General features: G+C 35.6%; 1 protein-coding gene across 8 annotated transcripts in view; it reads left to right on the plus strand.

Moving 5' to 3' along the window:
- The window catches only part of LOC145674461 (uncharacterized), a 338,683-nt gene that overhangs the window by 16,320 nt on the left and 294,795 nt on the right, over positions 1 to 27,568 (plus strand). For 7 of the 8 annotated variants that reach the window (XM_081744547.1, XM_081744548.1, XM_081744545.1 and 4 more), the window contains exon 2: positions 20,502 to 20,630. The exons of the other annotated variant lie outside the window; for it this stretch is intronic. The gene's annotated coding sequence lies outside the window, so the exon portion shown is untranslated. The remainder of the gene's footprint in view (positions 1 to 20,501; positions 20,631 to 27,568) is intronic. 8 annotated transcript variants of the gene reach the window in all.

Here is a 27,568-nt window from a genome sequence, read left to right on the forward strand (position 1 = left end):
CGTTGTACGGTAATAAAACCAATAAAAAGAAATTAACATGTAAATTTCAACCTGGTGATTATGTGCGTGTTAGTAAATATAAATTAGAAAAGGGATATTTACCAAAATGGTCACAAGAAATTTTTATTGTTGATAAATGTATTCCGACAAATCCTATTACATATAAATTAAAAGATTGGAATGATGAGGAAATTAAAGAATATTTTACACAGAAGAGTTACAAAAAGTAAATGTAAATTCAAACAAAACATTTTTAATTGAGAAAGTATTAAAACGAAAAAAAGATATGATGTATGTAAAGTGGTTGGGATATCCATCAAGTATGAATTCATGGATTAAAACAAATTCTGTTCAGTCTTCAAAATGAGTTCAATGATAGAACATGATTTCTATGTTACTCTTCCTTCAAATGCTAGTAGTGAAATTTTTACTAATAATACAACTTCATTTATTGTAAAGTTAGCACAACCTATTCATTTAAGTGAAGGAGAATGGTATGTTGCCTTAACACAACTTAATATTCCTTTTAGTTTTTATAATGTAGGTAAAAATGAAAAAATTATAATTGAAACCATCGTTAATGATGAACTTGAAATTGCAGATGTTGATATTACACCAGGATACTATACTTCTATTCCATCCATTCTAGAAATGATTCCTGTGAAGAATTACGCATGTTAAAATATTATTTAAAAAAAATCAAGTTGGAATTAGACATTCTTTAAAATTGAAAGATTTTTGTGTTATTGCAATGACACGCGGATTGCAACATTTACTTGGATTTATAAATGAAAATACAACAGAGTTTACAGATGCTGTCTTTGTAAAACCAGTTAATGAAGATGTTCCAACCGTAACACGTGCAAAATTTCCATTCAATTTAGAATATAATATACCAAACGTTTTTAATGTTTGTGTTGATATTGTAAAACAACAAGAATATATTGGACCACTACTTCGTAAAGTTAGTGCATATAATATTGAGCACGGAGATGTAAAATGTTTTCTATTTCACACACCACAATATGTTAAAGTTGTAAAATCTTATTTTAATACGATTGGAGTAAACTTAAAAGATGAGCACGGTTTAAAATTGCCATTTCAATTTGGAACTTCAAACTTAACACTTCATTTTAAACGAAAATGATTTCTGAAAGTATTGATGATAGCTTTTACATTACACTTGTATCAAACGCAAGTACTGATGTATATCCTACAAATAGTCCAACACATTTTATTAATCAACTAAAAAATAATATTCAATTATCAGAAACCGATTGGTATGTAGGATTAAGTGAATTACATGTTCCTTTAACATGTTATAATGTTAACGATGGAGAAAATGTTATGTGGTATAAAATAAAAAATGAAGAAGCACAAAAAGGTAAAATTGTAAGTGGATATTATCACTCTGCACATCATATCATTGATGAATTAAATAAAATATCAAAAGACATAAAATTTTCTATATCAAATAATTTACAAGTAGATTGTAGTGATCGTGTTGAATCTGCCTTATTATCAGCAACATTAGCAATGCAATTAGGACTTCGTCAACATAAAGATCTTGTTTTGTATAAACGTGGATTTAAACAACCATATGTTGATATTGGATATCCTCATCAAATTTTTATTTATACTGATATCATACAATATCAGTTTTTAGGTGATACAAAAGCACCTTTATTACGTATTGCAACAATATCAAATGTAAAATACGGTAAAGTGAAAACATTAACATTTCAAGATATTCATTATCTTCCACTTGCAAAGTTTTCATTTAACAGTATTGAAATACTATTAAAAGACCATGCAGGACGAAATTTGCCATTTCGTTCTGGGACACTAAGTGTTACACTTCATTTTAAGCGCTCTCCTAATAAAAAGTAATTAATTAATTATATTTTAAAAATGAAATTTAGACGACATTACGGACATGATATCCCATACTTTTCAGGACCTGTATATCAACGGGGACATGGTATAGGTAGTTTCTTCCAAGGATTATTTCGTTTTGCATTACCATTTCTTAAACAGGGTGCAAAAACTTTAGGTCGACAAGCATTACAAACGGGAATACAAGTAGCGGGTGATGTATTAGAAGATAAACCATTTAAAGAATCTGTTCGTGCACGTGTAAAACAGGCTGGTGAAACATTAAAGACAAAAGCTGTTAACAAAGTTGGTCAGTTATTAACTGGAAGTGGTAAGAGACGGCCACGCAAGCGTAAAGCTCCGGCAATTGTTCGTTTTGGACCTCCAACAAAACGTAAGCGTACAAACAAAAGTAAAAGAAAAGTAAAAAGAAAAATAAGTCGTGTTACAGATATATTTTCATAATGGCACTACTTAATTCAAGCAGTGTAGAATGCTGTACCACCGATTTCGATTTATTTAGTACTCCAATGACACAAACTGCAATTGAATCTTGCTTTAATGCTGAATACCGTCCAATTTCAACATTAAGTTCTGATGGACCTATTGATTTTTTTATTCCCGGTAAAACAGGAGAATTTATTCATACTGCATATCTTCATCTTTACGTACGTTGTAAAATTACAAAACCTGATGACACAACATTAGCTGACACCGATGTTGTAGCACCAACAAATAATTTCCTACATTCATAATTTAGTCAAATTGACATTTCATTAAATGATAAATTAATTAGTTCTTCATCAGGATTTTATCCTTATCGTGCGTACCTTGAAACATTATTAAATTATTCCCGTGATGCTTCTGATACACATTTGAAATTAGGTATGTGGTATAAAGATACCGCTAAACAATTTGATACCATAGGTAATGCTAATGTAGGTTTTCAACAACGTGCTAATTATATTAAAAATAGTAAATCGTTTGAAATGTATGGTCGCCTGTATACAGATATTGCTGGATTACCAAGAGCACTTGTAAATAAAGTAGGTCTTCGTATAAAATTACATCGTAGTAAAGATGCTTTTTGTTTATTATCTCCTGCAAATACTTCTTATAAAGTAAAACTTGAAGATGTTACTCTACATATACGTCGCATTGATGTTGCACCTCATTTGGCAATGGAAATCAATACTAATATGAATCATGAAACAACAAAATATCCCCTTACAAGAGTACAAACAAGATCGTATACTATTCCTGCAAACGTTAATTCATACAATCTTGATAATATTTTTCTGGGTAACGTACCTAAAGGTGTTGTTATCGGATTTGTTTCCAATTCGGCATTTAATGGAAAATCTGAACTAAATCCATTTCATTTTCAACACTTTAACGTTAACAAACTGCAGCTACAAGTTGGATCAAAATCTTTTCCTCCCAGTCCCCTCACCCCCGATTTTAAAAACAATTTGTACCTTCTAAGTTACCATTCTCTGTTTTCCAGTACTGGTTTATATTATAAAGATGATGCACATACTATTACTCCTGAAGAATATCCACACGGCTATACTCTTTATGCATTTATTCTATCACCTACAGCAACATTAGATGTTTGTACGTGGGACCTTGTGCGTGATGCACCTGTAAATGTTAAAGTTTCCTTTTCTGAAAATTTAACTGAGCCTATAACATGTATTGTTTACGCCCAGTTTGATTCTTTAGTTCAAATTGATAAAGATAGAAATATATATACTGATAATACTTTTTAAAAGTATCATTTTAATAAAAAATATAACTGTTCACTTCTAAGCATATGAATTACATGTGCCCTACTGGTACAAAGTGTGTTAAACATTGTATATTGTAATATTTTTTGCTTGATTATTCAGAGTTGCAAGGTATCATACTATGAAGTTTCTCAAAAGTATTTTTTTGCGTTAGCACCATTTATCGTTATTGGAAAAGTTATAAAAAAATATGTCATTAATATTTTAAACATATTATTTCGTTTTATGAGAATATTCCATATACTCCACTAGGTCTTCCAATATATACGCGTATAAACTGATGTAAAGTGAAGTGATGTAAATTTTAAAAACAAAAGTTATGTACACGGATGATTTAATAAAAGTGTTACTTCGTGATAAACTTACTGGTGCAAATGTGCATGGCATTTATCCTATTGATAGAATACCAAAAACTGTGCAACCACCGGCTGGACTTATTATAAATTTAAGCAATTCATCATCAGGTGGCACACATTGGGTGTGTGTATTCATTGATAAAAATCAAAGAGGATACTATTTCGATAGCTTAGCTTTACCAATTCCAAAAGAAATAAAAACTTTTTTAAATAAAAATTGTAAAATATATTTTACAAATAGTTCCGCATATCAAGATGATAATTCAATCTTGTGTGGGCAATTTGTCTTGTACTTTCTGCATCATATTGTACGAAACAAAAGCTTTGAAGAATGTTTAAATTTATTCAAAAAATAATCTTAAACAAAATGATAAAATTGTATTCAATCATGTAACCAATATAATGAAAAAGAAAAACAAGTAGATTAGTTTAATAAAATTTTTTATTTACAATTTAAAATCTTGTATTTTTATTTACAAGAACATATCATTTCCTTTTTACAGCTTTGCAAATGCATTAGTTAATGTTATAGTACGTTGAAACTTCCACCAATAACATAACTGTTGTGCATTACGAAATGCACATCCTGATTTTTTGTCAAGTTTAATATTTTGTTCATGAAAAGCACAATAATCATTAAATACGTTTGCATGCAATGTGTTTAATGATGGACATTGTTTACTTTCCAAATCAATAACATTAGCTAGTGCAAAAATATTTTTAATCCAAAGTGTTTTTTCTGCACCTTTACAATAAAAGGTTGCATCCTGTTTACAAAATTGATATATAAGGTTACGTATGTGTGATACAGTATAACCGCATTTATCATTCCAAGTTAATCCATGTAAGTTTAATGTTAACCATTCAATTTGTTTTTGACAACCTAATGGAAGTACATTATATTCTACTTGTGATTTTATTAAACATTGCAAATTTACTGTATCATCACACGCAGTTAAACAAAATTCACGTATAATAAATTCATGATTTGAAATCTTAAAACCTTGTATGTCAATAATGTATTCATTAACACATGGTGAAATTTTATATTTACGTTCTAAGAAAAACGGTATAATTTGTCCAACAAATTCAGTGTTCTTTAAACAATCACGCGTTTTGCGTATAAAGTTTATACTTGAAATTTCACTATGATGTTCTTCAAACACTTCAAATAAATCAATGAGAGTTATATCGTTGGATAAATATTCTACAGCAAAAGTTCCAATATCATCATGAAATAAACATTGATCTTTTCGTACATTCACATCCACTGATAGTTCACCAAATGTAATATTAAAATAATCTCTTTTTAATGGTATAATAACTGTATGTGTTTCTGCATAAATCTCAAACAATTCCTCCTGTACACGAGGATTCACTAACACAGACCAAACACGAATGTCTAAAACGTCTTCATTACAATAAAAACATTCATGAGACCATTCACATGTATCATGCCAATAACATGCATAGCATATTAAATAATCATTTGGTTTCCATTTCACAATGCAGTCTCTTACACAGTTCACATCCACATAGTTAACACCACATTCACAGTTCCAACTTAATTCTGATAAAGCAGGTGAACATGGCGGCGTATCCACATTTGATACCACTTCGTCATTTGATTCCGCCTCAAAATCTGAATTATCTTGCGAAAATTCATACACTTCATTATCTATTCCCTCCTCACTATCACTTGTATAAACTTTTATATTATCGTTTTCATATCTTTCTAATTCATTTTCATCAAATGTACAATCTGGAGAATCTGGATATTCATTCTCAGCGTCTAACTTATGCTTCACATCAACGTCTTCTACAAACTGACGGTTCTCCATCGCTAACAAAACTATACATGCCTATTTTTTAAAACCAATATTTAAATAAAAATTTCAAATGACGTCACGCGGGTATTTTCCGTTCGCGCCCCCGCGCCTTCCCGAGCCGCGTCCCCGTTTCCACCGCCGGGTTAAAAAGTCTTTTATTTTTCTTTATAGCAATCAGGTATTGTTCATCACCTAAATTATTATACTTTAACGCATACAGCTGCAAGGTTTCTCTTTTATTATTCTTTTCATACAGCTACAATGTATTGTATACTTCTATTATTTCTTTATAACAATCTACCCTTGTTCAATGATTTTCCCAAGGTTTCTCTTTTATTATTTAAAAACATACAGCTGCAAAGTATTCTATAGTTCTATTATTTCTTTATAACAATTTACCCTTGTTCAATGATTTTCCCAAGGTTTCTTTTATTATTTTAAAACATACACCTGCAATATATTCTATAGTTCTATTATTCTTTATAACAAACTGTCATTGTTCAATAATTTTCCCCATGTTTTTTTTAAAATCATTTATCTTTTCAAGTTTGACATCTTTTATTATTCTCTTTTATGTAACTTCTATACATACAATAGTGCATCAACCATTACCTGTCATCATATATCATTTAAACAATAGTGTATTTCTATACACCTATATTTTCTACCCATTGTCTGAGGGCAACCCGCTGGTGCTTCACTATTACAAATACAAAGGGTTTCTAATTGTGTTTACCCCCCTTGTTTTGGATAGATTTCCCAATATACCTACTCTAGTGTTAGTTTTTGGAAACAATGATGTGCGATATTCTGTCTTGATGACGTTATTTCTCACCTTCTTCATGTTACCCCGCTACCCCTCAGGACGGATCTAGCGCCAGCTACTGGCGTAGGAATATGAAATTTGAAAATGTGAGTTGGCTATGTGAATATTTGAATGTATTTGAATTTAAAAGGTTCTTGGATGCGACGAAATATAAATTATATTAGCTTATTACGGTATGTCACCTGTCCGAAAATCTAATGTACGTTATTAGTACCATTTATAAGTACTATTTACAGGCAGTTCTTGAGTCGCTTGAGCGGTGTTCGTCTGCAAAATGGACGGTATCCCTCTTCAAGTAATGCAGCTGTTGATTGAAAAAGGTCTATTACCCCTCCACAAAATAATGTCAATTAGTTCTGATATTACAATTATTGAGAAAAATATATTTTATCACTACAAGGTTTAAATGTTCATAATTCTAATTAATTAAGCAGGGGTGAGTGTAAATAGGTTGAAAACTGTATTTAGATTACACCCCTTACGCTATGTTGTTTGTTTACAGGTGGCACCACCTGTCAAACATGTTCTTGGTGGAGTGGGAAAATGTATAAATTTTAAGTGTTTTTTCTTTCTTTAATGTGTTGTTGATATAAAGGGTTCATTACATATGGAGTGTTATATATCAATTTGTACATAAAACAACAAGGTATCATGTGAGCTACTCAGAACTCACATATGTAGTGAAATAAGTGTGTTATTGATGTCAAAAGAGCTGACCTCATTTTGAAAACTAAAGAAAGGCATCAGGACGAAAGCCGTTGGCCCTTAAGGCAGTCAGCAGACCGAAAGGGAGTCTTATTTTTGTTGTAGTTCCTAGCGGTCCTATAACTACGATTGACGCGGAGGTCAGAGATCACTTCGCTCTAAGTTGTTGGTTAGATTGCATCGCTGTGGTGCCAGCGTGTTAGTACTATATGTTAGTGTGTGAGACATTGATTAACTGCAAGTCACAAAGTAATTTTACAATGTAAGACTTGAACAGTTCGAACGAAAGGGGAATATCTCCTATATTTTACCCCTACGGGAGTGAGATAGTCGAAAATATTACCATAACTAGTAATTATTAAACTAGTTGTTTAACTTTCGTGAGATAGTTAGGGGTGTAAGCTCGACACCATACATAGCTATCGGTTTGGATAAATGAACTATGTGCAGGTTTACCATGTAAGAAACGTGTGCGACAGAATCACTCCATGAACAATGTGTGAACTTCTATAATGCAGTAACACCATGTGATTTTATTTTCATGCTCAATCGTTCAGATTAAGTTTGTGGGACTTTTGAACCACGCCAATTGCGCAGTATTCTCATGTAATAAGACCACGTCACACCTACTGTGAATCTCTACACAAAGACACCCTGTAGTTTGAAAGTGGTATCTCAGTGTTAACATCATCCAGCTGGATTTGTTGCAGTGGATCGTCCAAAAAACCTTCCTAGAACAGAAGGAAGTAATGCACATAACGGAAGAGTGCATGCGATAAGCCGACCCCAGGAAGAAGAAGACACATTTCAAAGGACACTACAGAAATAAGAAAGATAAACACACGTGTGGACAGAACAGTTTTTTAAAATCAAAGTTACACAGTAGCTACTGAAGGGTTCAAATATTTAAAAAGAGCGTGTAAAGTGTTGTAAGTGGCAATGAACGTTTTTTTTATTTGAGTGAAATTAAATTCAATCCCACATTAAATTTGGAATTTCCTGTTATCTCCGAAACCTGTGGATAGTTTATGGGAGCAAGAAGAGGGGTGAGTAGAAAGAGTGTACTAAATGTATAATGTTTCTTCTATTTTCAGACAAATATCGGTCAGCAGTTTCAGGACCAAGTCCTGTTGATGGTACTCCGAGAAATGTGTATTCTGTTGGTGGTTGTTGACTCTGTTCACAATTTAAAGTGAGCATGCTACTAACTTTGTAGCTCATGAGTCTATCCGGAGAAAATATGTCAAGGTAGGCCACATGAACTATGAGACCTATGTAAATCTCTAAAATGGGAACTTCTTTCAATTCATAATATTAGCATAGATTTACATAGGGGTGTTTTGAAATTCTATCATATTTGACTTTCAAATTCAAGAGGCTCAAAGTTTTTTTTAGTCTCTACCGCAATTTAAATTTCATAGTTCATGGGACCCACGATGACAGATAGTCTTGCAAGGTGTGAAGTAAGACAACTGTCGAAGGAGGAGAGAGAGAGAGACTTTGCGGTCTACAAAAAGAACACTGGTGGTTCGCATCTCGGTCGAGTTGCTTCTTGGCTATAGCTACAGCTGGCTTGTGTACCGGTACCCTCTCTCTTCACCCCACCACCGCACTTATGCCCCTTGGGGCATATACAACATGCACCATGGCAAAAATTTCTATCCCCACAAATAATACATATATGTCCTCTATCAGCTAGAAAAAATTCATTGAAATCGGAGCCGGACAATTGGGTGATATCCCTTGTGAGAAATTCACTTACAGGAAAGAAACATTTGTTTCCGAAAAAAATATATGCATATATTGTAGTTACTCATCCGAAATGTTACGCGAAAAAAGTAGCGCAAACTAGGTACGTCACTTAAAAATTTGTAACGCGTTACCGTTACAGTTACTTTGGAAAAAATGTAACGCGTTACTAGGAAACGTTACTTAAAAAGTAACACGTTACAAGTAACGCGTTACTTGCGTTACGTTACCTCCCAAGACTGGTCTTTCCTAACTTTTGTCTCCTACCCCTTCCTGTTAACAAATTTTCTTCAATTTTCTATTTTATCTGAAAGAAAATGAAATAACGAAGGAAAATGTTTATTTTTACCCCGTCCCTTTTTTTGTTCAGTAGGTTGAGGAAAAACTACTACTAGTACTAGCTGCTGAATATTTATCGAAATCAATCGCTTTTTTCATTAGTCAATTGCGGCTACAAATGAGCAGTACTAATCCGAGGTTTTCTGTTGTATTTGGTGGTATTGGGAAAATCAAGAAAACGGAAAATCAAAACAAAGTAATAATAATAATAATAATAATAATAATAATAATAATAATAATAATAATAATAATAATAATAGTTTTTTCCTTCGCTCATTGTTGGTTGTCCACGAGACGAGATAAAAGAAAAGTTCTGTCATGGTTAAGCTTTTAGCGGACGCGCCTTTGGCATCTAATTTTCATTCGTACGAAACATTTTTAATGACACTTCCCATTGTTCACAGTCATTGAGTTGTCGATTCCCGGTGGAAGCTCATATGGTTCAGTCCCTGTTAAGCCGTAGGGGCATGTCTCATATAGCCTTTTTCGTCCTGTTCACCATCAACTCCAAATAGCATCACCACCACTACCATTGGCTATCTTAACTGAAGTTTTCCTTAATCGTACCACGCAAATGCAGTCAAATAGATATCTAGTATGCCTAGTGTGTAGTCTAGTCTATTATGTCAAAATAACATCGCTTTCACCTTAAGTACAAGTAGGCGCAAGTTCAAAAACCAAGCTACGTTATCATCAATTAAATGTTAGAATGGGAATAAACATACAACTTATCATCTGCTTTTCTTCCCTCCGTTTCCACGAATACATATTTCAAACTAGTTTAACCATACTTCACCTCAGATGGTTGTTTAACCATACTTCACCTTAGATTGATGTTTGACCATATTTTCCCTTAGATGGTTGGGATCCAGGGTTAAATCCTTGGCCAAATAAGTTTGTGGGGAGCAATATCGTGTTTGCGGGTTTTCTTGGAGTTCTCCCGTTTCCTACAACTTGCTTTATTCCACAAACTCATTCATCTTAAAAGTAAACTTTTTTAAAGCGATCTGATATAAAATACCCAGCCTAGGATAAGTATTGGACATAAAATTCAAAGATTTCATTTCATTTTTCCTTTAAGTATATTGTATTTGAAACCAATTATTCACATTACTACTATTAAGTATACTAAATATCCAATATTAAGTTAATTTCATATCATTAGTTGAAACCCTGATTAGTTTAGTACAAGAGAAAGAGAAGTATTACTGCTGAAAAATCAATTAAGTATTTAGCATTAAGAAAATACTACAATTCTCATTGAATGTGTGTGCGGTATGGATCCTCATTTTTTCAATCGTTTTGAAAACTTCAAAGTTTGAACACGTTAATGTGAGAGAATACATGATTTAGCCATCGATTTTTAAAAATCATAGTTTGTTTTCTACTATTGAATCGTATAAGATCTATAAAACAAACAAAGAAAGAAAAAGATTCCATTTTCAAAAAATATTTACCAAGTTCTTTCATGGCTAAGTGGTTAGTGCCCATGCCTTTGGCATTGGGAGAGCAGGGTTCCATTTCCGGTGGGAGGTCATGTTGTTCGGATTATCCCTCAGGAGTAATATTTTTGTGAGCATCTACAAGAAATAGCCTTACTGTTAGAAGGGACAATAAACTCAAAATCCATCCATTCATCAAGAAATAGAACTTACCATAATTTAAGTAAGACTACATTTTGGAGTCTATGAAAGATAACCTTATGTATTTTGCACAAAATGAATTTCATCACATATTATTTGACGCTATTATCAGAATACCTCAGCACTGTTAAGTAACTCAAAGTAATAAATCTGATTATCATGATTACGACAGGTTTTAAAAAAAGTTAAAAAAAACACACAAATTTTCCCCAGTACCCAAATAATAAACAATTTATTTTACAAAATATTTACAGATTTTTTCTTTAGTTTTTTAAAACCCAACAATTATTTCACACCCTCTTCCTTTTTATCCCCCACTTTCTTGTTTTTATTTTCTACTTTCTTTTCCATGTCTCTCTCTTTATAGCCCTTTCCCTCTAAGTCTCACTTCAGTCCTAAGATTCCTTCACTCCCATCTCTTCTATTAATTCTTTTATTAGTAGACTTGGTGGTGCCGGGTTGACACATATATCGCACACATGCCATCTTTCGCGACCCTTGTTTCTTGGGCATTCGTGTGAAAAATAGGGGATTAATTTAAAGTCTCTAAATTCTCATTGCTCATATTAAAAATCCCTGGCGATGTAATCTTCAAACTCGTATTCTATTCTTACTGCCAGTTCCATTTTCTACAAAATAAAAAATAAAAGTTTTATTAGTATAAATACAAGATATTCTCACCAAAATAGTGCAAATTATAATTATTGTTTTTAATATACACAATATATAATTAATAGCAATAATACTTCGTAAGAAATATCTGTCACAAACTTCTGTTATTCTAGCCATGTACGAGATAAGAATACCAGTGTCCTTAGCGTACAAAACTCATAAAATATCTTTGCAAGACCTATGCAGGATTCTGGACAGAACTTCATACATTTCGGATTCTCGATAAATCCACACGAACAAAGTATACCTGCTATGTGAGACCTAAGCTTGATTCTGGATGAGAAACCACAAGAAAGTTTCGCTGATATGCGGAAGCTAAGTTCGATTCCCGGTTGGAATTCTTGGGTTTCGTATTCAACATTACCCCGTAGGACCACGCTTCGTGTAGTCTCGCTGTTGAGCAGAACGTTAAACTCACTCAACTCAATTTTAGCTAAAACATTCCCGATGTATAGAAGCTAAATTTGAATTCCAAGAGGAATAGTTACAAAAAAAAAAGTTTAGCGGTTGTGAAAATGTCCTGTATTTCAATCCTACTGAAAACACTTATGATTCGGATTCTACCCCAACAACAAATTTTGGTGCTATAAAAACAAAGTTCATATAAGATTATTTATTAAAATATGGTAAAGCGTTCACTTCATATGTATGGGGTCTCTAGATCGATCCCGGGTCATGCCATCTGGACAAATACTGTCTGTGGTTTCCTTATACTTTTTTCAACTTTAATGTAGCCAGTATAAGTGTGGGACGTAAAATTGATTATTTATTTATTTACTTATTTATTAAGGTATAAATATTGGTAAACAACAAAAATAATTGTTTCAAGTAACTATTTCAATATGCTCAAGATACAGAAAAACAATTGTTTCTTAGCAGATTACCAGTTCCATTACTCTGACAATAGTAATTTAATAGTTAATCAGTAGTATACAAACCCAACTTCTAGCGCACTTTTCCCCTCCCAGTACTTTGGCAAATATTATTTAACACAGAAGGTTAGTGTTCCGTAACCCATCCCAGAGGTTCCGGATTCGATTCCCGACGATGTACACAAGGAAGATTTTATTTATTTTTTTTTCCTTACAATTATTGTTGTAGTCTCAAGGCTCGAAGAGCACGCTGTAATTTCTCTTTTTTTTCTTTCTGTTAATAATAAATGATGGCACAAGGCAAATGTCCTTTCCTACCCAAGCTTCCGCAAAGCTAGTTAATATTTCACTTCTGGATTCCTTTATTCTCTTCCTGTCTGTCCTAACTTCCCTATAGGTCTGCATTCTTAAAGAATGCTGAAGTATCGATCTAATGTTCCTGTTTGGTTGTCTACAAGGAAGTCATAACTTGCTGAGCTACGTATCTTCCGTATTTATGATTTAATGCTGCATTTGGTTTTCTTGCTTAAACATCTAAATTTCTACCGGGTTTGGTGCCCGCTTGCATGGTCAATCCCCGGACACGTTTTGCAAAAGATCAAGCTGACGTTGGGCTTCATGACGTATGTGGGAGGTGCCAGTTTGGGCACCATCGTCCCATGTTCGGATTAGGAGGAGGAGAGAGGCGGAGTTTCAACCAAACCCCGGAAACGAATGATGAACAAAATCAGGAGGATGAGGAACGATCGGGGTCTTTTTGACGAGCAGTGCATGAAGGTGACATCGCACGCTTAAGGATCCTTTCGACGATGGAACTACATCAAGCTCAAAAGGTAAATCACCGCAGAAACAATCAGGAACGAACACACCAAAAGTCTCTCTAAATTTGTCAAAGTCAAATCTCGTCTTAACCTTTTCCTTAACGTTTGCCGTGCCAATTATCTAAAATCAATTCAAATTGCATTTTATTTCTAGTATTAGTAAATTCAAGCTACATCTCAGAGTTATGAAGAAAATAATAATTTATAAGTACTTCAACTTAAGATTAGAGCCTGTCTAGCATAAGAAATTCAGCTAAATAAGGACAACATTACCCTTCCTTCTATCCGAAGATTGGTAATGTTTCATGGTGGAAAGATGCTGTTGTTTGATCTCTGTTGTGCCTCCCGTTTAACTTAAGTTGGCTTGAAATTTTAACTTATTACGAGAAATTGTGTCTCTATATCGTGTTGCTTTTATTGTAGTCTATATTATTTGGTGTATTGTTCTGAATTGTTTTTGCATGCCTCTGTTTATTTATTGTTTTCTTTTTAATTATTTATGTTGCGACATTTTGCTCAGAATTGTGAATTATATGATGATTTGTGTGACAATTTAGATTTGACCGAATATTTTGAACCCATAGCGTCTTCATCCCCTGGTAAGATTCATTTTACTCGACAGTGTTTGGATCGCGTTAAGCGTAACTTACAATTCAGTCAGTCTCTCTCCGATATCGAGTACCCATCGAGTTGTGCTTCCTCTAGTTTTGTGATAGATTCTGATATGGCGGTAGGGGGTACTCACGAGAACATGGGCTTGCTTAGCCACATACTCCGTCCGGAACCTTTCTTTGGGCGCATGGGTGACGATGCGGCGCGATATGTGGACCAGTTTGAAGTATTAGCTCAAGTAAATAACTGGCCTGATGCCAAGAAAAAGTGGATATTAGGGTCTCTTTTAAAAGGGCCAGCGTCCTACTGGTTCGACACTGTTTCTAAACAACCTGATTTCCCGGACATGACCTACGATCAATTTAAAAATAAGTTCAAGGACGCGTTCAATAATGTGCTGTTGCCTCAGCTTACCGAGCATGAGATGAGGAGTAGGGAACAGGCATCCAACGAGTCTGTGCTTTCCTATGTATACGCGAAACGTAACCTGATTCTCAGAAATGACAAGGATGCTCCCGTTCAAAAACAAGTGCAGTTGATCATTGACGGGTTAATTCCTGAATATATGAAAGTAGCAATAAAGAAGAAATATGATTCTGTAGAACAATTAGTGCGGGATTTGCTTGATGAAGAAAAGGCTCGTGTTTTACTTGAAAGGAAATCGGTAGAAAAGTTGATGAAGCAGAATCCTTTTCTTTCATATTCTGCTTCTCAGCTTAATCCTCCAGACAATGTTGGAATTCAGCCTGATACTGTTGTGCAGAATCAGCAAGCTCAGGTTTCCGCGCGGACTTTGCCCGATGCTGCCTCAGCTCCGAAGGCGGCAACGGATGACTTTAAAGAACAGTTGTCAGCTATTCAAAAGCAACTGACACAGCTTTCTTTGCAAGGTCAGTCTTCGAACAAAAGTAGTAGCTCACGTAATAATTTTCGCCGTAATGGCAATAATAATAGTAACCGAGGTAGACGTAATTTCCAACAGCGTCAAAACAATACTCAGCAGCGGCCTTCACGTGGGAATCAGGACAATAGTAGTAATAATAATAGTAATCAATCCAACAGGTGTACTGTTATATGTTATAAGTGTGGTAAGGAGAATCACCTTGCTGCACATTGTTTGAGTGCTTTAAACTGATTAGTAGGGTTGATGAAAAAGGGCCATCGACTCTCAAGCGTTTCAAAGTCCCTCTGCAGATTGATAAGGCTCTTCCCCATGTTTTGATACAGTTAAATGGTAAGGAAGGCCCCATCCTCTTAGATAGCGGGTCGCAAGTCTCATGTATCTCTGCACAGATGCTTCCATGTAAAGCAAAAATTTTGCCTACTAATAGCGTTTTGAGAGGGGTTACGGGGAAGACGTTACCTGTTAACAAGATAGCTTTAGTTCGATTCCGGCTTGGGTCGGAAGTATTTTGCCATCCTTTTAGAGTAATTCCTAGTTACCCCCATCCCCCTCTTTTGGGTCAAGATTTTCTACTTGCGCATGAGGCAGATATAGATCAAAAAAGTTGTACGTTGGAAATTACTAGATTTGGGAGAATCCCGCCCGCCACTTTACCGCACTCCGAGAGTGTTAACATTATTTCCTCTGATTTAGCTACTCTTGTTACTCCTGTTTTTAAGGTAGCGGCATCTATTTGGTTGCCCCCCCGCGCTAAAGTTTGTGCACCTGTTCGTAAGTTTTATGATTTAATTGGATCCAGAGATTGGCTGCGGCCCACGACTTTTATTTCAGGGGTGGCTAACCTATTAGTGCAGGAGTGCAGAGTTGATACAGTTAATTCTCTTATTTGGGTTTCTAACCCCACCAATAGAGGGTATTTGTTGTGGAAAAACAAAATTTTAGGGCAAGCAGTGGACGAACAAACTGAATTTTTCTGCACAAACGTTACGCTTAGTCATGGTCCTCAGACAGCTGAGAACCCTAAATTTGATTGTAAACGTGTTGATGTGAATCCTGCGCTTTCTGAAGCACAAAAACAGCAATTTTATGATCTCATCTCGGAGTTTAAGGATGTTTTTAGTTGGTCCCCTGAGGATTTTTCTCAGGCCCGGGATTATGAACACGATATTCAGCTTAAAGACCCCCAACCCGTGAACGTTAAGCCGTATGTAATCCCGTACCATCTCCGGGATGCTGTTAACGAGCAGATAGAGTTATTGTTAAAACAAGACGCCATTCGGCCTTGTCGATCCCCATGGAATTCGCCCATTACATTGGTGCGTAAGAAGAATGGCTCATTTCGATTTATTGTGGACCTCAGATCTGTGAATTCTCACGTTATCGCCCCGACCTTTCCGGTCCCGGCGATGCAAGATATTCTGGAACGGTCTAGTGGCCATAAATTTGTCAATAGTTGTGACCTCACCTCTGGATTCTACCAAATTAAACTCACTAAAAGAAGTCAATTGATTACTGCTTTCTCTGTTCCTGGTGAGAAACAATACTGTTTCAAAGTTCTACCTATGGGGCTGGTGTCTAGTCCAGGGGCATTGAATGATTTAATGAAACTTACGCTGCAAGGTCTAGAAAAGTATTCCGTCTATTACTATTTGGACGATATAGTGTGGAGTGGGGACACATTGGAGGAAGTTTTGGCAACCACTCGTAAGCTATTTGAGAGGTTGAGGGATCGAGGTCTCAAGCTTTCCCCAGAGAAGACCAAACTGGGCCACTTTTCGTTGGAGTTATTGGGGCACACCGTCTCCCAACAAGGGATTTCAATCTCTGACAGGATTACGGATTCTATTCGTAAGTACAAGAGGCCGAAAACGCAGAAACAACTTAAGAGTTTTCTAGGGTTGTGTTCTTTTGTTCGAACGTACATTAAGGACTTTTCAAGTAGAGCGGAACCCCTTCAGATGCTTCTTAAGAAGAATGTGCCTTTTAGATGGGGTGTTGCGCAGCAACAGGCTTTTGATAACATGAAGGAGGCGGTAATATCTGCACCGACCTTAATGCGTTTTCATCCGAATAGGGATGTGTATGTTTTCTGTGATGCGAGTCTCCGCGGCCTGAGCGGGGCCATCCTCCAACCTGAGTCAGATAAAGAAGAGGCTCCCTTGGTCCCAATAGCCTTTTGTAGTAGAGCAGTTGGTCCCCATGAAAGACGCTATCACCCCCTAGATCTGGAACTTTCTGCAATTGTGTTCACGTTACGGCGTTTTAAATACTTTTTATTGGGCCGTCATTTCTATCTAAAAACGGATTGTCGCTCTCTGACCTATCTCCGGCAAACTAAGAACGTAGCTAAGTTCGCACGTATATTGGCAGAACTGGAACAATATAACTACACCATCTCACACGTGCCAGGGAGAATGAACACCTTAGTGGACACACTTTCACGTAATGTCGACTGTGAACGCGACATTGTTGACGAAGAAAGGAATCTTCAGGATCCCCGTGTGTTTTTTGTCCAGTTGGATGAGAAGTTGAGGGATGAACAGCGGAAGGACCCCTACTTCACCGAGATCATCGCCTTTTTGGAAGGGAAGACGTCGCAGGATTATGCTATCGAAAGGAAAGCCTTATGTTATGAGCTGAAGGACGGTGTTCTACATCGTAAGCATCGGCTTCCATCCGGGACGCAGCTACTTCCAGTAATCCCAGTATCACTGCGTGACAGAGTGTTCCAGTCTGCACTCGAGTCGACATTCGGAGCTTCGCATTCTGGGTACGGTAAGACGTACCAGATGCTGTTAAAGACGGTCTATTTTCCCTTTATGAAGCAGTACGTGGCTGATCGTTGTAGGAGGTGTCAGATATGTCAGCGTTTCAAGAAGCCACCGGGGAAACCTCCAGGAATTCTCCAGACGATGCCCTCTGTGCCCCAACCTTTCTACCGCGTGGGAATTGACATTTCTGGACCATACTCTGACGCTAATATTTTAAGGCACAAATACTTAGCTATAGCCGTTGATTATAATACTCGATACGTCGTGACGGCTACTTTGGGTGACCAATCTGCATCTACACTTGCCGACTTTCTGTATCAGAATGTGTTCTTAAAGTTTGGACTTTGCAAAGAAATTTTGGTGGATCGCTCCACCGCCTTTACAGCATCATTATTTCAAGAATTGTGCATTATTTTGGGGGTGGAAATTAAGTTTGTCAACCCCTATCAACATCAAACAGCGGGTCTGGTCGAGGTGACCGTTAAGAACTTAGAAGCTCTCTTGAAACGCAAGTTAGATCCGTCTAACCAGGGTAGTTGGGTTGAACATGTACCTGCTATCACTTTTTCACACAATATTACTATTAATCATTCGACTTCCTTTTCGCCTTTTTACTTGCTTTTTGGTTTTAACCCGTACTTAGAGCATCAAGCTATTATCAATGGTCCATGTTTACACGTTTCGAATGAAGATCGGTTAGCAGTACTACAGGATGTACGCGAGAAGGCGCAGGACAAACTATTCGATCGCTTTCGTACCTCTGAGAAGTCGTATAATCAACATCACACTCCAGTTAAATATAATGTCGGCCAACGAGTCTGGATTTTTGATCCTACTAGACGCCGTGGACACGCGAAGGCCTTTTCAGGACAATACTTTGGACCAGGTGTTGTCATCCGCATGGATAACGCTAATGTGTACTTCATTAAGTATAAGACGCCGAAGGGGCGAGAAAAGATTGAATCTATTGTGGTGACCAGACTTAAGCCCTATTACCCGGATGACCCACCACCCGAGGAAGAAGACCTACAACGTTCCGATGATGTGTTACATATTAATAAGCAAGATTTATGTGTGAAGGACGAACGAAATTTGGATTTGCAACAGCTAACTTTGACTACAACATTGCACGAACCCATGCAGTTTATGGATGTTGTTGACGTGACAAAGCTACCGTCACTCTCGGCGTTGGCCTATAAACCTGGAATTGTTAAACCGCTATACAACATCAACGATGAAATTAATGACAAGGTCAAAATTTACTATGGAGACATTGTTAAATTGAAATGTGACGTTGTTGTTAATGCTGCCAACGAGACGCTCACTCCTCTTTCTGGAGTGGATGGTGCAATACATAGAGCCGCTGGTGAACAACTAGCTGAAATGTGTAGGAAAATTGGTTCCATTAAACCGGGAGAAGCGAAAATTTCTCCGGGGTTTAATCTACCAGCAGAGCACGTAATATTTACCTGTGCACCTAGGAATAATGACAAGCGTATTTTGAAGCGTTGTTATGTAAATTGTTTGCAGCGAGCAATTGAAAATAATTGTCGTACATTATCTTTTCCATGTCTTGGCACGGGTGCGTTTGGTTTCGACAAGCACCAAGCCGTGAAGGTAGCCTTATCCAGTGTACGCAATATATTAGAGACAAATCTAACTGATTTTGACGCTATTGTGTTTTGCCTATATGATAAGGACAATAAAATGATATATGAAGACAATCTACCTGTGTATTTCCCCAAAGATATTAGATGTGGTTAGTAAAAAAAAAAAAATATTTTAATGTTAGTTCAATATATAATTCCTTAGAGATTTTCTTCCTTATCTCTGAGAAACCATATGGAGAGTTAAATCTTTTACCAATTTATGGTTTCATACAGTTCCTCTTAGTGTATACGACCGATGACTTGTCCATACTTTAGTTCGCCTGGGAGGAGTTTTGAAGTTCCTTACCTGTAAGAGAACAAATACCTCGGATTAGACTTAGTAGTATATGTGGAAGAGATAATTGTTACCCATATTATCTATACACCTTTATACCTATATTATTTGATATGATAAACCTAGGTTTTATTATCTTCGGGCATTGGCCAAGCCCTGATAAATCAGAATTTGACGTTTTGTATACCTGATTTGACAATTGCGCGCAAATACTTATTTGACTTATTAATTTACCTATATAGGATATATTTTTCCTGGATTTGTTTTTTTCCCTGATTTGGACATAACTTACTGAAATTAGACATTTTAAACATCATATGTCATACTTTCCATGACATACTATCATCTTAAAACTGATAATATAGTGTTTAGTGTTGATCCTGTTAATGCGTTAATGTGTTGACTGTTGTTGTTAATGTATATGTATTTATCAGAATGAGTATTGGATTAGACATGTTAAACTTCGTACTTGGAGTTTATTTATTATGATGAGAATATATTATTATTATTTTTAATTCTTTATTGGAATTGCATGGTTGTGTATACTCGTTCTCTCACTGTTTATTTGATATTCGTTGACGTTTGATTCGAGCCAGGAGCGTCTACATTTTAGTAACCCAAATGAACGCTTAGTCTAAATGTATGAGTTATTTTGGTGTATGTACATACATTCATATACATATATATATAGATTTTTTTTTCTCGAGGCAACTAATGGCTATTATGGTACAAGCTTTGTTATTAGTGTTACTATTATCAGTACTATGTGTTTTTTTTCGTATTTTTTTTCCAGACGTTCCTGGGTTTTACTTTATTATCCGTTGCTTTGGCGTCCCTAGATGTATCGATATCTAGCGGCTTTTATTTTTCCCAACTGCATGGACATGTGCTATATCAGTATGCTGTGCCCTTACTATTTAATGTGAGTTTTGAATTTCCTAAGCCTATTTCTGCGTCTTCTTTGTTTAAGTCATTGCATTGTAATGTGAATTCAACCTATCCCGTTCAAATATGTAGTTTGGCTTCAAGTTTAGATGCCTTGCATACTCATCTAGCTAACAATTTGTTAACGATAAACGAGCCTTATAGGCTCCATGGACACACAAGAACTACCCGTTCTATTTTTAATGCTGTGGGCTCTCTCTTTTCTTGGTGTTGTGGAGTTGCTACCCACAGTCAACTTTCAGTCTACCAACAGAAGCAGGATAAAATACGGGCTACAGTTCTTGAATTACGCCAACAACTATTACGTAACTCTATTTTTATTCAAAACGCCTCAGCGGAACTGACGAATTTTCAATCGAAATTGGGCAACGATTATCAGAAAATGGAAACCTTTTCAAAAACACTTTTAGACCAATCTAAGGTACTTGCTAAAACTTTACAAGATTACGTTGATAAGGACCAGTTAGAGACCTTCTCTATTTTGGGAGAAATTTTTCAATTATCTATGCACATTTTAAAATTGGTAGATTTACAACGTTATCAAACTTCAATGCAAAGCTGTAGACTTGGTAAATTAGACCCTATTTTAATACCTTATAATGTTTTAGAAGCTGAGTTAAGGACTCTGGAAGAATCGTTAGTACCTAAGCGTTTGCTTTTGGCTATACCTAGATCTAACATCGATATTTATTACACAGTAAAATTATTGTCCTGTAACATTTTTGATTCACATATTTTGGCACATCTTAAAGTTCCACTGCGTGAACGTGATGCAGTGTTCAAACTTTATTCAGTCAAAGCTATTCCTTTTGGATACCATAACCAAACTTGTTCTATTAGCATTTCCCCTAGCTATGTTGTTTTTCAGTCTCAAATTTTGGCTCTCCCTATTGTTGGATCTGACTTACTCTATTGCGATTTACAGACCTCTAATTTGTGTAAAATTCCGTCGCACATTGCTGTCTCTTCGCAATTGGCGCGTTGCCTTTATAAGGGTTTTTTCGGAACTACTGTCAACGATATTTTATCAGCCTGTTCTTATATCTGTCACGACAATAACCACAGTCAGCTTTTGGAACTTGAACCCCACACGTTTGTTTTGACGCACCCGCCCTCTACTCTACAGTTAGTCTCCGCAGGGAATACCACTCTTTTGGATGTTTCGACCAAAGCCAAATATGGATCTTTGTTAATCTCCTTGCCTTGTGACGTTACCTTAAGAGTTTCCGATCACTTATTCGCTAAGGCAGTGTTCCCCTGTTTCCAGAATCATTTCACTTCTCCGACTGTATTGCATCTCTTTCCCGCATTTTTGACTGCCAACAGTTTTGTGCATCTAAATCAAAAGTTTAAGTCTCATGAGGTCTTTAATAGCTCAAAGTTATTGAATTTAAATTGGAGGTTTACAGTTCCGCATTTAAATTTGTCATCCTACTCTGTAGTTCCAACACAGTCGTTTACGCCTATCTACTATCGTGAGAATTTTGTACCTACACTCCTAGTTTGTTGGAACGTACTTCTAACCTTAGCTATTGGGTATCTGCTTTATCGGCACGATTTTTTTCTGTGCGCTCTATGTTTTCGCAAGGCTAGGGCAGACCATGTCTCCTTCGATCAGGATGTCTTATGGATTATTGTTCACATAGTGGAGATTTCGTTACTTCTATTGGCACTTTTTTTACTTTTTAAATTGTATAAACGTCGTATTGCCTTTAGACGCAATATTCATTTACCTCGCCGAAATAGTCTGCCTCCCCCTCCCCCCGCTGCTTCCGCAGACAATCAACGTACGACTGTTACCGTTTCTAACCCTGGTTCATATTTGAACGATTATGTCCCGTATTTCTAAGTTTCCTAATTTTAGTTACCTTTTTTTCCTTTTTTTTTAATGCACGTCTGGGATAAAACAATTATGACCTAATAGTAATTTTAGTCTATATTTGTGATGTTTTGTTAATACTGTATAACTATGTATATTCGAGGAATATTTATTTACGTACATACATATACATATAAATATATTTTAATGAATTGCATTAGTATTTCTTATTATAATTTTTCTTTTTTGACATGCTACATTCTCTACGACAATAAGCCATTAGTAATTATGTTATGTTATTGAAGATGATACCTTTTTTTTTTCCTTTGAGTGAGTATGGCTGTTCTTCGTTTGTACTCCTCGGCTTCTTCGTCTACCATTTTAGTAACGACGGAATAATGTCGCTTTGGCCACATTTTATTAGTACGCCTACAGTACATTGTGTTAGTGTTGTTTACTTATTAGTCAATATGGAAGACCTATATTATTTAATTACATGCTACGACTATAATTAAAGGATCTACAACAGAGTGATTAGTTGTTATTTATGGTTGGGTTAAATAAGTTGTTAGTAGAACCACTAACGTTAATCGATTTATTTTCGCATGCATTTTATACAAATCGTCTTTTTTTTTAGTAAATTGTTAGTATATTTGTTAGTAGGTGGCCAGTTTCCTTTTCCTTCCTCGGTGTTGTCTGCATTACCTGTGGAGAGAAGAGAGTATTATTAGTGCACTAATATTTCGAGATTTTCAATATATATTATATTTGTTATGGAGCAAGCACTACTTATGGAAGTTATATTTGCATACATTTTTATGAACTTAGCACTTACGTGCGTGTCGCTGTTGTTAGTGACCGAATATACTATTTGCACTTCGACATTGTGGATTTTTTTTCACTTTATTTATATACGTTATATAGGATTGTATACGGATCTACATTATCGTACTTGTGGTAGTTATATACTGTTATGTTTTAAGTTTTGGATGTTTGATTTTTACACTAGTTACCATTTAATTCCGTGTTGGACTTTGTTTCTCGGATACTTGGACTTTCTGTGTACCTATGTACATCGTTTTTAAATTTCGCATGTATTCCGTGACATCGCTACCTTTTTTTTTTTTTTGGCAACCTCAATATACCCTCGAAGATATTACTCACATACATCCTAGAAGATTTCGCTGACGCCTGAGATTTCATTTGTTACACTTTACACACTTCAATGCCATCTGATCTCGAATTTCAACCTTTCTACTTTTTGCATATGCCGTGGTTCCTTAGCCCGTGTTTAGATATAGTTAGGAGGGTGTGGTCTATCGTTTTCTGAACTGCATGCTGCTTCAAGAAGCGAGTCAGCCCGCTATAAGGCTTAAGAATCGTCGGACATCGTAGGCCCAAATACCCTGCGATTTTCCTTTTATTCAGGTGCAGTTTAGAAACCCTTCCCCCATCGCGTTATTCCACCAACATCTGCTATTTGTCTTTCACTAGTTAGATTAGCCCGTTTTTTTTTTTAATTTTGGTTTTGTTTCTTCTTTTAAGAGAATATTATTTTTTTTTATTTTAAAAATATATGCTTATTATTTTATTCATATCTATTATTTGATTATTTTCAATTTTCTATATCCGTACCGTTGAGTATCCGGTACGTTGACTCATGCCGGTATATCCTCAGTGCAAGGCTAATTTACCTCCTACCCATATCGATTCCCTCCCTACAAATATAACCTTCTACCCCTTGGTTTTCATGTACCCTTTATCTTATTCACTCCCATAATGTATTTTTCCCCTGTACATATATTTTTCAAATCCTTTTTGCTATACTAAGCCTACTCGCCGACCTCATTTCCCAGTACGTCTCCCAACCTGTTATTATCGTGCTGTTTTTTTTCCTTCGCTTCCTACCCTCTTCCTTCGCACGTTTGTAAATCATTATTTTTTTATTATCACTCCATTTTTATTCCTTTTTACGCCTTGCTGCTTTAATTATTTTTAGTTTGCACTTATGGGCGTTGCTTACGTCGTATTTTCCCACGACTGACGCTATGTTAAAGTTCGTTATTTTCACTTTAAATATATGTTTTAAACCTTATACCTTGTTTTTATGTTACGTTAGTTATTTCTTATACATATATATATACATATTTATAATTATATTTATGCATTACTTACACTCTTTTTTTTTCCTCTTCTGGACGCATGCCGCTGCCCGCAGCTACAAATATTCAATGTTGCCAACACATTATGAGGCCTCCTTTTCGATTCACCTGGAAAAGAATTGACTCTTTTTTCCCGTTCCACGCAGTCACTTGGTGCCGCATTCCAGTACAACCTGCATGTTCTGAATTCGACCGACAGAGTGTGTTCCCGTTTTGAGGTGCTGTCTAGTGCTGCAATCTGGCGTCACCAGGTTGTACTACGTTCGCTATACTTCGCTCTTTCATTTACGTATTGTTTGAAATGATATATTTAAAATTTATTTTAGATTTTTGCAGATCTTATGGTTCGGCTTTTCCATCCATGTATTCCGGAAAATCCTGCACATTATTTTAGGGGGCGGGCATGTTCCGTAACCCATCCCAGAGGTTCCGGATTCGATTCCCGACGATGTACACAAGGAAGATTTTATTTATTTTTTTTTCCTTACAATTATTGTTGTAGTCTCAAGGCTCGAAGAGCACGCTGTAATTTCTCTTTTTTTTCTTTCTGTTAATAATAAATGATGGCACAAGGCAAATGTCCTTTCCTACCCAAGCTTCCGCAAAGCTAGTTAATATTTCACTTCTGGATTCCTTTATTCTCTTCCTGTCTGTCCTAACTTCCCTATAGGTCTGCATTCTTAAAGAATGCTGAAGTATCGATCTAATGTTCCTGTTTGGTTGTCTACAAGGAAGTCATAACTTGCTGAGCTACGTATCTTCCGTATTTATGATTTAATGCTGCATTTGGTTTTCTTGCTTAAACATCTAAATTTCTACCGGGTTTGGTGCCCGCTTGCATGGTCAATCCCCGGACACGTTTTGCAAAAGATCAAGCTGACGTTGGGCTTCATGACGTATGTGGGAGGTGCCAGTTTGGGCACCATCGTCCCATGTTCGGATTAGGAGGAGGAGAGAGGCGGAGTTTCAACCAAACCCCGGAAACGAATGATGAACAAAATCAGGAGGATGAGGAACGATCGGGGTCTTTTTGACGAGCAGTGCATGAAGGTGACATCGCACGCTTAAGGATCCTTTCGACGATGGAACTACATCAAGCTCAAAAGGTAAATCACCGCAGAAACAATCAGGAACGAACACACCAAAAGTCTCTCTAAATTTGTCAAAGTCAAATCTCGTCTTAACCTTTTCCTTAACGTTTGCCGTGCCAATTATCTAAAATCAATTCAAATTGCATTTTATTTCTAGTATTAGTAAATTCAAGCTACATCTCAGAGTTATGAAGAAAATAGTAATTTATAAGTACTTCAACTTAAGATTAGAGCCTGTCTAGCATAAGAAATTCAGCTAAATAAGGACAACATTACCCTTCCTTCTATCCGAAGATTGGTAATTTTTCATTAGTGCAAATACAATTCTAAAATGAGATTGGGCAGGGTGCTCTGCGCATAGGCTTTTATGACATTTAAAATAATAAAAACTTACATCTAAAACTACAACTCTTCTATCTTACAATGCTCCCATGGAATTGTAGTTATCCCATCCTTTAAAACACATATGTTATCATCTACTCAACTTAAATCTAACTTATTTACTTCTATACTGTACAAATCGTGCTTATAACTTCTGTTTAAATTCATCTTTTTATAATATTCTTTTTGGTTGAACAGTCTTTATAATCGTTAAATGAAAATTCTTTACCTATAACATTTTTCTTAACTCATTTTGCTTTTTTACAGCATCTATCCTTTTCGAACTTAATTGAATACATTTTTGATCTTAAACCAACAAATTCATCTATGACTGTTCCTTTAAGTTTATCTTTCATCTTACAAAGTATTTTCTTATTGACTTTTGGTATCTTATACCTGTTATCTTTAGGGTAATCACTCGTGTCGAAGTAATCAATATAATTTTTCATGTCCTCGTACACATCTTCTGTTTGAATATGGTATATATAGCTATCGGTATCTGTATAACATACTTCTAATTTGTCTTGGTATTTTGGCTTCATCACATTATAATGGAAGTCGTACATTAAATATTTTGATAGATCTAAGATACTCATTCCAGCATATATTAGTTTGTTGAAAGTTAATTTTGTTTTATTCATTATGATTGCGAATAGTTTCTCAGAATAAATAATTCTATCTTTAAAATTTGGTTTAGCAATTAGTTTTTCTACTCTTGCTGGATCACATTCTATTTTTATAGGTTTACATCTCTTTCTAATATTTTCCATAGTCTTTCCAAAAACTGAATTGTTCATTAGCTTATAAGTCTTTCTCAAGCTCATTTGTTGCTCTAGTTCTCATCTGTGTGTTTAAATCTTCGTAATTCTTTAACCAATCTGACTGCTCAAACTCTATTACTGGATGAATTGTCTTAAGTTTTAATCCAAGTGATAAATATTGTTTTAAGTTTCGATAGTGAATTACATATTTTCCCTTATCGTTTAAAGTTAACAGTTTTGATTGAACCAGGTGGACACGTGTTTTGAGGTGCTAATGGATAGTCTTTGTGATAGTCATGTAATTATTTTGGATATTCAAGATCAATTTCTAAAATGTAACCTTTTTCACAAATATCAGGAACATTTGTGAACTCTTACTCTTATTTCGTCTTCACTTAACCATCTAAATCCCTTATACGGTAGATTTTGATTCATTGCCCACCCATACAAGTTGTTAGCATCCAAGTACAGTAAATAAGAATCTTTATTTCCATCGTAACCTTCCATATATTTGTTGTTTGCTTTTACATATCTTTTACTACATTGTGAAACTCCACCTCTTCTGCCTTTCTCTATCATCAAGACCATATTGTAATCTGTTAGTAATTCTAGTTTTTTATTTGTTTGAATCAACACATCTGCTAATAACAACACATCAGTTTTTAGATATAGGTCATAAATGTTTTCCATACTTTCTTTGC

Source organism: Thermobia domestica, chromosome 17 (genome assembly GCF_964235325.1).
Source record: "Thermobia domestica chromosome 17, izTheDome1.hap1.1, whole genome shotgun sequence".
Taxonomy (NCBI): domain Eukaryota; kingdom Metazoa; phylum Arthropoda; class Insecta; order Zygentoma; family Lepismatidae; genus Thermobia; species Thermobia domestica.